The sequence below is a fragment of the Ranitomeya imitator genome, chromosome 1 (genome assembly GCF_032444005.1).
Source record: "Ranitomeya imitator isolate aRanImi1 chromosome 1, aRanImi1.pri, whole genome shotgun sequence".
NCBI classification, from domain to species: Eukaryota; Metazoa; Chordata; class Amphibia; order Anura; family Dendrobatidae; genus Ranitomeya; species Ranitomeya imitator.
The window spans coordinates 224,257,512-224,274,678 of record NC_091282.1 but is presented as its reverse complement, the minus strand read 5'-3'; the positions used below and the strand labels follow the sequence as shown (position 1 = coordinate 224,274,678).

The following is a 17,167-nucleotide window of genomic DNA, read 5'->3' as shown; positions in this document are numbered from 1 at the left end:
GGCCGACCTGTTTCGCTCAACCCTACTGACAACCCCTTTAACATCCTCTCTACGACTACTGCTCAAATGTAGTACACATACATAGGTGAACAGGATCTGCTCTTTTTTTTGTGTGCAATATATAGGAATTATCAAGGCAGTTAGACTCAACCCTGGATCTCAGCTTAGAGAAAATTTACATTTAGATAGGCTTATTGATTGTCATAAAGGGGCTCGCTTTTTAAAGAAGATCTGTCACTTGCAAAAAAAAAATAGAGAAATTAAATAACTTTTAAAAATCCCCAAGCTCTCTAATTCTGACTTTTTTTTCCCTATGATGTGATGTGTGTTTTTGTCCTGTAAAAAAATATCTGTTTATTGCTTTTGAAGGGAAATATGTGAAATCTCTGCTCATAGTGCATCTGGTCGTTGGTTTTTCTTCAGAGTCTTATCCAGGAAGAAGTGCTTTCACCCCTCCCTCCCAGGCGCCACCAATCACAGCTCGGCAGCGACTGAAACTAATAGACTGCTAGATCAACTGCCAAAACGTGATTGGCAGCATCTGGGAAGGAGGGGTAAAAGTGCAAGCCTCCAGAGAAAACCCTGAAGAAATGCAGAGCTGAATGACAAGCAGCGATTTCACATATTGTGCTCCCATTATCATTATATAGGTCTGATGAAATAATAACTAATGTTTAAACTCATTATATGAAAAAACACAATGTAACGACACAAGGACTGTGGTAGATCGGAGACTCCTTCTGTCAGTATTATGGACACATTACATGTATCTAATGTTGACACTAATCTGATCTGATACATCTTCAGGTAACATGGGTAATCATTTATCAACCCTTCAGGTGAAATGTCATAGACATTCCCTCTGGAGAGTGAGACTAGGTATATTGCTCCAGGGATTTCTTCCCTTGGCAGCAGGGCTGGCTCAGGCTATGGGATAATCTGTGTGGGAGGGGGCAGAGTGTTTGACAATTCTTGCTGTGCTTGCATCCTGACTTACTTCATCAATACTGCATGCAGCTGTAGGGTGCTGCCTGTGTTCTCTGCTGCAAACCCACCACTGGCAGCACTATCTATTCTCTCCAGCTAGCCCCCTCCAAAAATACATAATCTCCTCCACCAATCATCAGCATCATTTCAGCCCCTCTAAATGGATACAAAGCAAATATATTCCTTTCATGGTTATACCAGGGTCTGTATGTTTTAAAGGAATCAGGGGAAGTTGTAACTTTGACACATGAGTCTATCTTCTAAGGTAAGTGGCTCCTGATTTATCATCTTAAAGTTGTAGGTAGCAGAGGGGACAGCAATGCTGCAGACTGATGTATGCACAGAACTGCACACTTTCCATTGCAATGCAGCTTTGGAGTTTGGCAGAATGCAGGTGCATAGGTATCTGAGCTCTACTGCATACTGTATGAGTGAGATCCAATAGGTTCAGATTTGACATTATGCAGAGGAACAAATCTACTGTATTAAATGTCCTATGTGTGTGCATGTAAAATCTGGTGTAGGGAATATATTCATGCCTTATGTCTATTTCAGTGTGTAGGTAGTACATCAATGCTGACTGCCATGCTACAAATAATCTATTTTATTATGTATCATTTAGCACGGCATTAAATGGCTTACAGATTGTCACAACAGTCTGGTACATGGAATAAACACTAAACAAATACAGCATAGTTTGCCAGATACAGCAGAGCTGAGATAAGGTGACTATGGATGTAATCGGAATCATTAACAATCCAACTGACTGGTGATAATTGCAATATCTATACAATGCCTTCCGATTGCTCAGAGCAGGCATTCAATGTATACATGTTTGTCGTTTAGTACTAATAAATAGCACAACAATATCATAGAAAAAAATCCACATGCGGTAATGTGTAAAAAAACAAACAAGATTTGCAGCAGTCAAATGGAGAACTTCCTTTCATAATTAAAATCTTTGTCCTTTTTAACGATCAACATTCCATAATAATAAATCATGCAGAGCTAAAAGATTGTCCCGGCGATGGCCAACCTGAGACTTTCAGTGAGATCACTTTTTATTACATTCAATGAAGTAAAACGATATTATGTTCAGTTACTAAATGCCAAAAGAATCGTCATTTATAAGAACCACACTCAGACTGTGGCCATTATCTCACTTTGCAAATAACAAACACAAAATTATTTTGAAACTTTGCATTACTTTACTATTTTGAGCATGAATGGTATTATTATTGGTATTTTGTTTTCCTTGTAGTGACCCGGCTTCCTTCCACCCTTCCATTTTGTGCATTATCCTCAATATTAACTAAAAAGTATTATTTCAGGAAAAAGTTCAAGATAGATCCACAGATTTATATCTTTGGAGACATTTACTATAGACATTTACTATAAAACCTTTTACCCTCTGAAGTTTTTTAATAACCAAATAATTATTGTTAAACGGAATCTGTCACCCCTTGGGATGTATATGACCTATTAATATGGGCATACAGGTAATCGAAAAGTTACACTAGTCCTGCCTGTATGCCTCATATCAATGGTCTTGTTGTTGACAAATGTTATATTCTGTATTCATGTTAATGATTTCTTCCAGGCTCTGGGGCATCCAGTGCCTGGAAGAAATCCCTGCCTCCTCTCCTAATTATAATACTACACCCCTCCCATGCACGTCATTTATTGTGCCGGAATCCTGCTCCCTGCACTCCCACAGAAATTCATACCTTATCCTCCCTTCTGTGGGCACTGAATTCAGGGATCTTCTGCACAGGCACCGGTGAGTCATTGTGACCTCCGATGTGCGTGCCGATAAGATGCCCTCCAGACTACCTCCCTACATAGTCATCGCTATGGTTCATAGGCACACACTGCTCAGGTCACTGGAGCAGAAGTTGCCAGCGCCTGCGCAGAAAATCCCTGAATGCCGTGCCCACAGAAGGGAGGATGAGGTATGTATTTCTGAGGTAGTGCAGGACGCAGGCGTGGGATTCCAGGGCCATAACTGATGATGTTGGGAGGGGGTAAGTATTACAGTGAAGACAAGAGGCAGGGAGTTCTTCCAGGCACCGCACGCCCCGGAGCCTGGAAGACATCATTAACAAAGAAAGAATATAACATTTCTCCACAACAAGACCATTAACATGAGGCACACAAGTAGGACTAGTCTAACATTTCTATTACCTGTATGCCCATATTACTAGGTTATATACATCTCGGGGGTGATAGATTCCCTTTAATGATCTGACTGCACAAGACAGTCATCATGTGGTCCTGAAATAACTTTTTGCTCAAATTTAGCATTCTAACAGATGAGAATATACATGATTATGTATACAAATAATATTTTTAACATTGGAGACAGTTTTCATGATTGCACATATCAAGGCATACTACATTTTAGAGTCCTGTGGCCCTAAAGTGAATATTGTCATGCCACTGGTTTAATTGGATTGGAGAAAAATGATATCAGGCTATGGACAATTTTTCAGTGTATAAAATGGTCTCTCATTCTAGAAAAGTTTTATGAATTGTTATAAAAAGTAAATCAAGGAGGAATTATTAACCAAAACATTTGGCTTTTGAAACTCAAGGGAATATGACAGAAACCGTAAAGCTTAAATTATACAGCTTGGAGGGCTATGTGGGGGCAACTATATTGTTTGGAGGCTACATTAAGGGCCATTATACTATTTGGAGGGCTATTTTGGAGGCTATTATAGTATTAGAAGGGCTATGTGGGGGGCCAGTATACTGTGTGGTGGCTGCAATGCTGTTTGGGGGCTCTGAGGGGGCCATTACAATGTATAGAGGGCTACATGGGGGGCTTTTATACTGTTATACATAGTAACATAGTAACATAGTAACATAGTTAGTAAGGCCGCAAAAAGACATTTGTCCATCCAGTTCAGCCTATATTCCATCATAATAAATCCCCAGATCTACGTCCTTCTACAGAACCTAATAATTGTATGATACACTATTGTTCTGCTCCAGGAAGACATCCAGGCCTCTCTTGAACCCCTCAACTGAGTTCGCCATCACCACCTCCTCAGGCAAGCAATTCCAGATTCTCACTGCCCTAACAGTAAAGAATCCTCTTCTATGTTGGTGCAAAAACCTTCTCTCCTCCAGACGCAAAGAATGCCCCCTTGTGCCCGTCACCTTCCTTGGTATAAACAGATCCTCAGCGAGATATTTGTATTGTCCCCTTATATACTTATACATGGTTATTAGATCGCCCCTCAGTCGTCTTTTTTCTAGACTAAATAATCCTAATTTCGCTAATCTATCTGGGTATTGTAGTTCTCCCATCCCCTTTATTAATTTTGTTGCCCTCCTTTGTACTCTCTCTAGTTCCATTATATCCTTCATGAGCACCGGTGCCCAAAACTGGACACAGTACTCCATGTGCGGTCTAACTAGGGATTTGTATAATGGCACCTACATAGCTCTTCAGATGTTTAGAGGCCTATGTGGGGGCTATTATATTATTTTGAGGACCATATAGGGGCCGTTATACTGTCTGGATTGCTAGTGGGGGCCATTATACTGTGTGCAGGCCACTATACCGTCAGTATGGAGGATTGTGTGGGGTCCATCATACTGTGTTAAAAGTTGTGTGAGGGGGTATATTACTGCTTGGAGGGCTAAGTGATTGGCATTATACTGTTTGTGGGGCTAATGGGTGCCTTTAGACTGTATATAGGCCATTTTACAGTGTAGGGTTGAATGAGGTCTATCATACCGTGTAGAGGGTTGTGTGGGGTGCATCATGCTGTGTGGAGGCTATTATACTGTACCAAGGGTCACCATACTATATGGAAGGCCATCGTACTGTATGGAGGGCTTTGTGAGGGTCTACATGTCATGTGCAGGGTTGTGGTGGGCCTCATACTTTGTGGCAGGACTATCTTGGGGCCATTATACTGTGGGTGAGGGAGGACTATCTTGGGGCCATTATACTGTGGGTGAGGTATTGTGGGGGTCATCATACTGTGTTGGGCTCACTATAAGGGTATCATACTTTGAGCAGGGTTACTGTAAGGTTATCATACTGTGCATGTGGAAGGTACTATGGAGGAATTCACTGTGGGGGTATCATACTTTGTTTGGGGGGAACTTTTGTTGGTATGATACTTTAGAAGTGTCATGAATGGGATATTTTAGTGTGTGGGAACACTAAGGGACTTCAATAGGAACAAAATTACATTGTAAGGGCTGTAAGTGGGGAGCTTTGCTCTGCTGTGACCCCGGCAAATATTTTATTATTGTGGAGGGCTCAATTAGGATTTATTTTATAGGGACCAATGATTTCTATGTACGCCCCTGTATGGAGTAGTTCTCTCTCAAAATGAAGGGAACCTCTGAAACTTCTTTTCTCTAACCCAGTCACCCCCTAATTTGCATGTGAACATTAAATTGAAACAGTGAGCTCATATCCTTTGCTGCATTTCAGACTTTACAATCACCTCTGCCATTTTGGATTCTCTTGTATTCTCTCAGTTACTTCCCAGACAGACATAGAATATAATCACTTGTCCTTGACTGCAGTGATCACGTGTCGCAGCAGCTCGAGAGGTGAATATAGTCTTCATCCCCAGTGATTTTAATAGGGAAAATCCAAACCAGAAATTCAAGTGCTACAAATATAAAAAAAAAAAACTGGTCAATTTCTGCTGCATGTAAATGAGATTTGTTAATGTATCATCCACTTGGCTGCAACTGCATTCCATTGCAGATTTTCCACATAGAAATCTTTTTAGTATGCTCTTCATCGTTTTTTCAGGTCATCCTTTTTTGCATTTGTGGTACTTGTGAGGTTCTGGAATACGGCCGCATTATGAGTGCCGCTAAGTGCTGTTGGATCGCCCCCAGACACAGGGCCACAGGTTACTCGGTACCGGTCCTTTCTGTCTCAGTTCTGGGGTTGTCACGGTGGCTGGACCCGGTCCGTGACCCTGCTAAAAGGTAATAGGAGTCTGTCAAGGTTTCATGACGCCACCTGTGGTGTTCGGTCAGGATGACCGACGCTGCTTGGGGCCCGCTGGGGTGATGGAATGGCAGCTAGATGGTATACCTTCCCACAGGTGAAGTATGTCCCCAGGGCTTCCCAGTGATGTAGATGGCGATGGTGTGAGGTGCAGACAATAACGAGGACACAAGGTTGCAGTCTCTTTACTGAAGACTTCAGGATCCGCAATCCAGAGCACAGTTAACAGGGCTGTCTGAGACCGGCCGGTCCGATGGCACATCCAGAGTTCCCTTTGCAGGTGAAATCGTTGCCTACCAATAGTGCCTGTGTGTTGTAGTGCTACCCTGCTGAGCATTCGGTATAGTCCTCACAACTTCTGTTCTAGTTCGCTCGTTCGTTCGTTCTTTCTAGTTCTTTCTCTTTCTTTCTATTTCGTTCCAGATGTTACTAGTTTCTCGTCCCCCAGGTATGTTATGGCTAGGACGCACCGGTATGACGGGAAGGCTCGGAGCTCTTCTGGGACTCTAGAGATGCCCCTCTCCATGCGTTGCCCCCTATGTCTTCATAGGAAATGTAAGATAGACAGCCAACCTATAATTAACTGTCCTGCGGAGTTTGAAGTAAGGCATAGAGTCAGTTACTTCCTCGGTGTTCCGGCCACCGGCAATGCGCCTCAGTAGGATGTTGCCGTTCTCGGGGCACGACTCCTACTGGCTCTCCTTTGTGCTTGATCTCGTTTCTTACTGTTCCACAATATCCTTCGCTTCGTGTCTCTTTCTTAGGATACCGCCGCAAGGTAGTGCAGGTGCGGTTCCGTAACGTTCTGTTCTGTTCGCTAGGTACCTGCCAGGTTCCCATGCCTGACAGGCACACCCCTGAATCTTCTCCCTGCAACACCACCTGCCACGAGATGTTGCCTGAATCCAACCCAGTCAGCTTCTGACTAACTTCCTATCCAAACCCTAGTTTTACCAGTGTGAGGAGTGGCCCAATAAATAAAGCCTTTTTCTCCCCCTACTGGCCGGAGTGTGAAGTGTAATGTGTGCTGGTGATACCTGATCAGTAGAATTCCTTCAGTGCCATCAGACGTACCATCACTCCCCTTAGTGGCAGAGTGTCATACTGCAACGACCAGATCTCTAGGGCGCCGCACTGTCACCAGTGATACTGTGTATTCTAGATCCTTCTGCTTTTTCACTGTGTCCAAAAATTGCAGCCGTGCCTGAGTGGGGGATCAACCTGGGTCTAGCGATGCACACTAATCTGTATGTGATGTACCATTTTAAGTTTAAGGCTGTGTGCACACGTTGTGGATTTTTCGCGTTTTTTTGCTATAAAAATGCATAAAAAATGCATACATTATGCATCCCATCATTTAGAATGAATTCCGCAATTTTTGTGCACATGATGCGTTTTTTCCACACAAAAAAGGCATTGCGGTAAAATGTTCATTAATTTTGCGGATTTTTCTCATTTTTCCGCTATTTAATGCATTGGGAAGCTCCGGAAAAAACGTGAAAAAAACACGCAAAAAATGTGACAAAACCGCGAGAAAAACGCATGCGGATTTCTTGCAGAAAATGTCTGGTTTTGCTCAGGAAGTTTCTGCAAGAAATCCTGAACGTGTGCACATAGCCTAAGACATTTCTTACATATTTGTGTTTCTTTGCATAATTGATGTTTATATTGTAATAACCCGTAAAAAACTGATCAGAATATGGAGGAATTTTTCCAATAATTTTAATGTGAAATATCCAAGTGTTTTGTGTCTACAGCTCCTATGCTGGCTTACATGTCTCCATGGCTACCTTTTTTCTACGAACCCTTGAAGAATGAACCTGCGAATGTAGTGTATGTAAGGAAGAAATCGTTTACAAATCTTTATAGCTTGATGACTACAGGATCAAACTACGCAAGTTGTTGTAGTCTGTAACCACGGAGACACATAAGCCTGCATATATGCTGCACCCCAAACAGATCTTGGAATCAAGACTGTTTGCAAGGTCACCTCACTTTGTTCAATTTAGATGCATTGGGATCTTATTTTTTGTATATGGGTTACAAAGGTGAGCGTAAATTTTATAATTGCCCCAAACTGAATCTAATCACTCAAAAGTTGCTCATTTTTAGCATTGGTTAGAAGTGTAGCTGATGTTTCTATGTATTTATCTATAGAAATATGGCAGTAAATATTTTACAGCAGACTATGCTTTGTGACTGACAGCTAGGGCTCATTCACACATCAATTCCAAACATATTCCAAAAGCTCTGTTCCCACAATAATTTTTTGATGTTGCAGATTTTCTTCACCATTTATCCACCTATTAAGCAAATTAGGTTACTTGCCTTTTTATTGTTTTTTTATTGTGTTTTTTTACATGCATATTTATTGCGGTTTTGAGGATGCATTTCTTGTGTTTTGTTGACATGTCATTTTTTAAATAAAACTGCTTTGTTTTTGATACTTCCTGGTATTTGCTTTTGACAAAACTTTATTGATACAGTCATGTGCAGATTACCTGTGTTTTTGATAAGTTTTCGCCCTGGAAACAGACTATAAACACATGTGCGTTTTAACCTATGGATTTTCCGCATCTAATATAATTCTATGGGAAAAATCTGCACATAAAACTCAATGTACTGACAAGAGAAATTGACATGTTGTGGATTTGAAACAAGCACCGCCGGTCAGTTTACCCCGAGTAAAAAAAATTTGCGCAGTAGGCAGGAGACTTCCATAAATCCCATCCACTTTGCTGTCAAAAACTCAAGGTGGGCACACAGCCTAATACTCAATGGAACTGTTCACATGTGGGGGTGTATTTTGCGGGCCTTATTTCTTCAAATAATCAGGAAGACATGTTCATTTTTGATGCAAGTCACAGATCGAAAGCCCCCATACAAGTCTAAGGGCCCTCACAAGCATGGACAGCAAATTTTGAAGAGTTACAGTTGGCCAGATCAACCAAAGTAATAACAAGGAAAATGAAAATATAACAGTGATGTAGATAGAAAAGGCCAATAATTCAAATAAACCACAGGTGGCTATAACAAGAAGTGGAATGGAATAAGACAATATGATAGGAGAATAAATATTAACTAAAATAAAGGCTGGAGTATTCACTATGTTGACTATTGCACAAGCTTGATGATAACCAAAATAATAGTTTACAAATAGTCCATATGAAACCAACATTGACCCCAAAGATAAGTACTGCCCTGACTGCATGATGAAGCCAACCTTTTCCCCCCGCACTCACTCCGGCAAGTGGAGTCAGTGTAGTGAGTGATGGTTGCACAGGCTTGCACCATTATGCAGTCATGTCAGTATACATTTTTTTATTATAATTCTGTGACAGAATCTGCTCTGAGTAGATAGACCCATTAATTAATTAATTCTTTGTTAATTCCCTTGAGCCCCTACAAAAGCACCAATTAACAACAACGTACAGTACAGTAAAGTGTTTTATGCTGGTGTGGAAAAATGCTGCAACCTAAGAATGTTTTCGAAAATAGAAATGTTAATAGTCTATTTTTATAAACTTACAAAGTGAATGAAGAAAATAGAAATCTAAGTCAAACCAAAATTTGGTGTGACCACCCTTCGCCTTCAAAACAGCATCAATGATTCTAGGTATACTGTGTGGCGTTATATCACTTCCAGGACTCCTTGCTATTCTTTACACACAAGATAGTTCTTCATGACATTGACAGTATGTTTGGGGTCGTTGTCCTGCTGCAAAATTAATTTGGAGTGATTGAGATACCTCTTTCTGATGGTATTGCATGATGGAGAAGTATCTTCCTGTATTTCTCAGCATTGAGGCCACCATTAATCTTGACCAAATCCCAACTCTCTTTGCCAAAATGCACCCTCAAAATTTCAAGGGACCTCCACCATGTTGCACTGTTGCTTGCCGATGCTCATTGTATATCTCTGAGAGAAGAGAAAGACGTGCACTCTAGCTTTCTATAGTGGTGCTGACTGGACGTGGAAATATTGTATATCTCTGTAACCTTTACATGAATAAATTGCCTTCTGTTACAACCAAATATTTCACATTTTGACTCATCAATAGAGAGCACTTACAGACATTTTTACCCCATTTTGTACCTAATTGAGTCGCTTGGCCTTGTTTCCTTGTTAATAGAGAACAAGTACTGGACATCAGTAGATATATATCCAACTAAATCAAGGTAAGGTTTTTTTTGCCACAGTTCTTCCATGGAGACAACTTCTGGCCAGTCTTTTTCAAAAGTAGATGGGTATAGCTGGGTCCCACTTGTTGCTGCCAGTTGTGAACTTATGGCACTACTGGACATCTCCTGCTTTCAAAAAGGGAAGTAGGCATGCTTTATTTTTCATCTGCTGCAATAAGTTTTTCTAGCCCACCATGCACCTACAGTACTCAATAAATATTGCCCATTTATTTGTGACCTCAATGCTTTACTTATACATTATACAATACCATCAGGGATGTATCTAATTGGTTCCAAATTTATTCTGCAGCAACACAACAACCCCAAACATACAGTCAATGTCATTAACAACTATTTTCAGCGTAAAGAATAGAAAGGTGTTCTAGAAGTGATTATATGGCCCTACAGACCCCTGATCCAAACATCATTATGCCTGTCTGGGATTACATGAAAAGTAAGAAGGAAATGCAGAAGTCTACTGGAGATCTGTGGTTAGTTCTGCAAGATGGTTGGCACAACCTTCCTGTTAAGTTCCTTCAAAAACTGTCAGCAAGTACAAGTACCTAGAAAAATGTATGCTTTGATGCTGTTTTGACAAAGGGTGGTCACACCAAATATTGATTTGAGACAAATTTCTCTTTTGTTCATTCACTTTGCATTTGGTTAATTGATAAAAATAAATGATTCTATTTTTAAAAAAGCAACATTATTATTTGCTGCATTTTTTCCATATCTGCCTACAACATTTGCACAGTACCATATAAATAAATAGCCACATTTTAAGATTCAGATAAAAAATATATAGCACACTACCGTACATATTTTAATTCAAATCAATAGCTTCATAGTTTGTAATCTTGTTTTCGCTTCTTGAAGAGTCAGTAACAACAGTATCCGTGAGCATATTTTTCAGCCAGATGAAAATTTCAAAAAATTGCAAACATTCGGTATGCAAACATAAAAAATGCATTGCATAACTATTTAATTAATACAATTAATCTAGTACAGCCTAAAATTAGTATTTTTTAGATAGAATTTTATTAGTTACATTGTTCAAATGGAGTGATAGCGACTGTACTGTAGATATCGCCACAGCAGAACATTCTGTTCTGTAGCAGAATAATACTCAATATGATACGTAATAAAGTTGAATTTATGAGGAGATTCTGTGTACTAGGTGTGTTTTAGCTTTCAAACATTGTGCAAAGGAATATATTGGACATTGTACAGGTTAGTGATCTTCACAATGTTCTTTAATTAGTTTTTGCCTTACCATTTCCAATTTCTTTTTGGCGGCAACATCTTAGCTATTTTTTCTTACTGTGAAAAATCCTGAATTTTGCTTAAAAACACTTCACACGAAGAGTGACCAGAAGATCTTGTTCAATAATCACTTAAGTATTTGGTAGAACAGGAAATTCTTCTGTACATTGTAGCAAGTTTGAAGTGCCTTTAACCATATTTAATGGTTGCATACTAGTTGTAATTCATTGCATAGTGGTTTATATAACTCTGCAGTGGAATTTTAATAAATATTATTATTATATCTATAAATATATATATTATTATAGAAAGAACAGTGATGCAGCACTCACCCAAATGCAGTAAAAACAAAGTCCTTTATTATACCATTATAAGGTTAAAAACATAGTCCACAGGAACGGCAGGTGTGCACAGGAATGCGGGGAAGGAGAGGCGGATGATACCTGCCTTTCCTGTGGACTATGTTCTTAACCTCATAATGGTATAATAAAGGACTTTGTTTTTACTGCATTTGGGTGAGTGCTGCATCACTGTTCTTTCTATACAAAAACTGCCTTATGCTTTTTTGATGCTGAGCACCAGATACCCACTGCTTTATACCGCTAGCTACCTGTTTAAATATGGATCTGATCTATTGCCTACCTTTACTCATTCGCCTGGTGCCATTCATTCATTGTTCTCTCTGGAAACTAGATATGTATTATTATACCTACAAAATACAAATATAAAATTACAATGAACAAAATAATATTGACAGACTGGTACAGAGGGGGACCCTGCCCTTGCAGGCTTACAGTCCACAGGGTAATGGGGAAGGACACAGTAGGTTAGGGGGTTGCAGCAGGTCCGATGGTGGTGAGGTACCAGCATGGTCATTGCAGGCTGTAAGCTTTCTTGAAGAGATGGGTTCAATTTTTGTCTGAAGGTTCTGAATGTTGAAGACCAACAGATGTGTTGGGGAACAGGATTCCAGAGGATGAGCGATAATCGTGAAAATGTTTTGAGGGCAATTGGGTGAAAAACGTTCAAGGGTGGAGGAGAGAAAGAGGTCTTGTGAGGAATGGAAATTACATGTGGGAAAATATCATGAACTTAGTTCAGAGATGTATTGAAAAGACAGAATATGGATGGACTTGTAGGTTAGTGTTAGCAGTTTAAACTTTATGCATTGGGAAATTGGGATCCAGCAAAGACATTTGCAGAGCGGACAGGTAGATGAGTAGTGAGGGGAGAGTTAGAATAATCATGCATTAGAGTTACACATGGACTGGAAAGGTGCGATGGTGTTAGCTGGGAAGCACAGTGGAAGATATTGCAGTAGTTGAGGCGGGAGACAATGAGGGCATACACTAACATTTTATTTGATTGAGTGTTTAGGAAGGCAAGAAATTCTGGAAATATTTTTGAGTTGGAGGCTGAATCTATTCACAGATCTTGTTGGGTATGTATGCATGTGTATTCACATAAGATGTCCCACTGGCCTGTTGGCTGTTAATTGATCATACAGAGAAAATCATGTGAAATTTTTGCTAGAAGAAAAACAACATAGAAAATATGTCTGCACTAGTGATGAGCGAATATACTCGTTACTCGAGTTTTCTCGAGCATGCTCGGGGGTACTCCGAGTATTTTTTAGTGCTCGGAGATTTAGTTTTTTTTGCCGCAGCTGAATGATTTACAGAATGATTGCTAGGCAACCCCCACAAGTACTTATGCTGGCTAACAGCTGCGGCAAGAAAAACTAAATCTCTGAGCACTAAAAAATACTTGGGAGGACCCCCGAGCATGCTCGAGAAATCTCGAGTAATGAGTATATTCGCTCATCAGTAGTCTGCACCTGATTGCAGAGAAGCAAGTAATGTCCCTGTGATGGCACAGCATTCATTCTTAATTAGGCCAGATGTATTTTTCAGTAGGTCGGGAGACATAGACTAGTGTTCATATGATGCTATTTTGTATAGTGCTTTGATACTTTATGGTTCAGCTTTTTTTTTTTTTTACCAAGGAACCCCATCCTCATATCATCTCCAAAAGCTGACTCGGAGTCACCACAATTAATACTTAGCACAGAGAAGACCCCTGATCCACATAGCACAGAATGTATCAGAACTTACAAACTCAAGTGATCCAACAGCCCAAGCCTCCCATAGTAGCTAGGATTACAGGTGCGTGCCACAGCACCCAGCATAGTGATCATATGAGTTTGAATGTTGACTCTTATTGTAGATTCAATTGATGTTTGTGAGTTGTTGAATGGCTGCTGTTTACCTGTTATATCAGCTTCTACAGTTTATTATGCTGCTATCCTTGGAGGACAGGGACTCAGGGTCGTGAACAATTGATGTTTGCTAATATGTTGATTACCCATTGTATAAGTCTATGTAGCTTGTTGAACTACAAACAGAGAAGGGCAAACTACATGGAATGATTAAATACTCAAACAATGAGAGCTGACCTCATTCCACCATCCCCCTAACCAGTAGATGATGGCCTGAAGGATAGATGTGAGTATAAAAAGGACCTTTATCCTTCTGAAGAGAGACTCTATAGAACAGCAGCCAGGACACCAACCGGAGGAATACAGATATGAAATATTCTACAGGATGCCAGCTTAAGCGACCTATTTAGAGGAATACAGATCTGCTCCATTGACCATCACTGAACCCACAAAGATGTTTGGAGAATCCAGGTTGGGACAATGAGGTCACGTGGCAACATACCTCACTGCACTTGGTCAGCTTCCTAAGCTTGCCGCTATCTCCTTTCTGTGGGTGCCCAACAAAAGTGGGGTGCTTCTAGTTGGGGTAGTAGGCCATGGATTAGTAGGCCTTTGATATCCCAAAGTCTCAGCTTCTCTAATTCCAGTGAAACAGAGGAAGGGTGAGACTATGTCTTTTGTACTATCTTGTGTATTTGCTAGGAATGTTCTATATGTTATTGTCTGTTGGTGGTTCAATAAATTATTGCCACACTGTTTTACCCTCACCCTGTGTTGCCTGAGTAGTATTCTGCCCAGGCGAAAGGAGTGCAGCATTTAGTGGGATGAGCCCTGGTCCATGCGGTCTTCCTAAAGACAGCCGGCCCAGCGGACGAGAGCCTTCATTGATCCTTATGTATCCACATTCCCGCTGTATTTTTCTTGGTTAAATCTATAAATTGGCTCCTGCCTGCGATATACTGTTTTCCTCAAAAGCCAGCTTCACAGAAAAGACCAGCAGAAATACTGGCTCATGGGATACTTTGGATCAGAGGTGAATATAAAAACTTTCTCACTAATTCATAACATTTTAAACCAGTGTTTAAGACGTTATATGAGGTCATAAACTGCTAGTAAAGCTGTACACCATCAAGTAAACCTGCTACACATTTAATTTTGTGCTTAGGTTTGCAAGAATATCCATAGGTTTCTAAAAATATTACCCTAGTATCCAGTAGTGTGTTTAGGTGTATTGGGACCCTTTACCTAGATTGTGATAACCCCCAGTTCATGGTTCAGATATGGAGATCTTGTCAGTTTGTTTTAATGAGTTATTTCACATTTAGTTCCTTATTATAAATAAGTATAGTAGTCTAACATTCAGTGCTAAATATGTCTTCCAAGTATTCATCTGTTGGATGAAATACCTCTGAAACTAATAGATTAACTACCGTAATTCTGTCTTAACATTTAGACCAAGGGTGGAAAACCGTTTTCTTCTAAGGGCCATTTGTATCATTCGAACATCATTTGTGGGCCAATTACATTAACAGTTTAAAAATTACCCTGCTATATTTGGTCAAACATTTATTTAAATCTCCCCCTCCTAAAGTGATGGCTGAAACTTCTTCTCTATGGTGAGGCTGTGATGGTATTGATGATGTTGCTTTTTCCAACATCTTTTCCCAGTTTGCATCTGTCAGTCTGGAGGGCAGTAAACTTTGTTTTAATGCATGTTTCTTTAACCCCTCTGTGACCTTAGACGTACTATCCCGTCGAGGTGCCCTGGGCTTATCTGACCCTGGACGGGATAGTACGTCATAGCGATCGGCAGCGCTCACGGGGGGAGCGCCGCCGATCGCGGCCGGGTGTCAGCTGCTTATCGCAGCTGACATCCGGCACTATGTGCCAGGAGCGGTCACGGACCGCCCCCGGCATATTAACCCCTGGCACACCGCGATCAAACATGATCGCGATGTGCCGGCGGTGCAGGGAAGCACCGCGCAGGGAGGGGGCTCCCTGCGGGCTTCCCTGAGCCCCCCGCAGCAACGCGATGTGATCGCGTTGCTGCGAGGGTCTCACTTCCCTCCCTGCTTCCTCCAGCCCCAGATCCAAGATGGCCGCGGATCCGGGTCCTGCAGGGAGGGAGGTGGCTTCACAGAGCCTGCTCAGAGCAGGCACTGTGAAGCAGCCTGCACTGCTATCAGATCAGTGATCTGACAGAGTGCTGTGCAAACTGTCAGATCACTGATCTGTGATGTCCCCCCCTGGGACAAAATAAAAAAGTTAAAAAAAAATTTCCAAATCTGTAAAAAAAAAAAAAAAAAAAAAAATATTCCAAAATAATGAAAAAAAAAAAAATATTATTCCCATAAATACATTTCTTCATCTAAATAAAAAAAACAAAACAATAAAAGTACACATATTTAGTATCGCCGTGTCCGTAACGACCCGACCTATAAAACTGGCCCGCTAGTTAACCCCTTCAGTAAACACCGTAAGAAAAAAAAAAAAAACGAGGCAAAAAACAACGCTTTATTATCATACCGCCGAACAAAAAGTGGAATAACACGCGATCAAAAAGACAGATATAAATATCCATGGTACTGCTGAAAGCGTCATCTTGTCCCGCAAAAAACAAGCTGCCATTCAGCATCATCAGCAAAAAAATAAAAAAGTTATAGTCCTGAGAATAAAGCGATGCAAAAATAATTATTTTTTCTGTAAAATAGTTTTTATCGTATAAAAGCGCCAAAACATAAAAAAATGATATAAATGAGGTATCGCTGTAATCGTACTGACTTGAAGAATAAAACTGCTTTATCAATTTTACCAAACGCGGAACGGTATAAACGCCTCCCCCAATAGAAATTCATGAATAGCTGGTTTTTGGTCATTCTTCCTCACAAAAATCGGAATAAAAAGCGATCAAAAAATGTCACGTGCCCGAAAATGTTACCAATAAAAACGTCAACTCGTCCCGCAAAAAACAAGACCTCACATGACTCTGTGGACCAAAATATGGAAAAATTATAGCTCTCAAAATGTGGTATTGCAAAAAATATTTTTTGCAATAAAAAGCGTCTTTCAGTGTGTGACGGCTGCCAATCATAAAAATCCGCTAAAAAACCCGCTATAAAAGTAAATCAAACCCCCCTTCATCACCCCCTTAGTTAGGGAAAAATAAAAAAAAATGTATTTATTTCCATTTTCCCATTAGGGCTAGGGTTAGGATTAGGGCTAGGGTTAGGGCTAGAGTTAGGGCTAGGATTAGGGCTAGGGTTAGGGTTAGGGCTAGGGTTAGGGCTAGGGTTAGGGCTAGGGTTAGGGCTAGGGTTAGGGCTAGGGTTAGGGTTAGGGCTAGGGTTAGGGCTAGGGTTAGGGTTGGGGCTACAGTTAGGGTTGGGGCTAAAGTTAGGGTTAGGGTTTAGATGACATTTACAGTTGGGAATAGGGTTGGGATTAGGGTTAGGGGTGTGTCAGGGTTAGAGGTGTGGTTAGGGTTACTGTTGGGATTAGGGTTAGGGGTGTGTTTGGATTAGGGT

The 17,167-nt window shown here is 40.7% G+C and overlaps 1 protein-coding gene across 6 annotated transcripts in view; it reads left to right on the top strand.

Annotated features, from left to right (window-relative positions):
- The first annotated feature begins 990 nt into the window (after positions 1-990).
- Positions 991-17,167, top strand: part of AIFM3 (AIF family member 3) — a 185,243-nt gene continuing 169,066 nt past the window's right edge. For 5 of the 6 annotated variants that reach the window (XM_069754136.1, XM_069754106.1, XM_069754146.1 and 2 more), the window contains exon 1: positions 1,012-1,252. The gene's annotated coding sequence lies outside the window, so the exon portion shown is untranslated. Of the gene's footprint in view, positions 1,253-17,167 lie in introns of all 6 variants that reach the window. The other variant, XM_069754117.1, reaches the window with a different exon arrangement.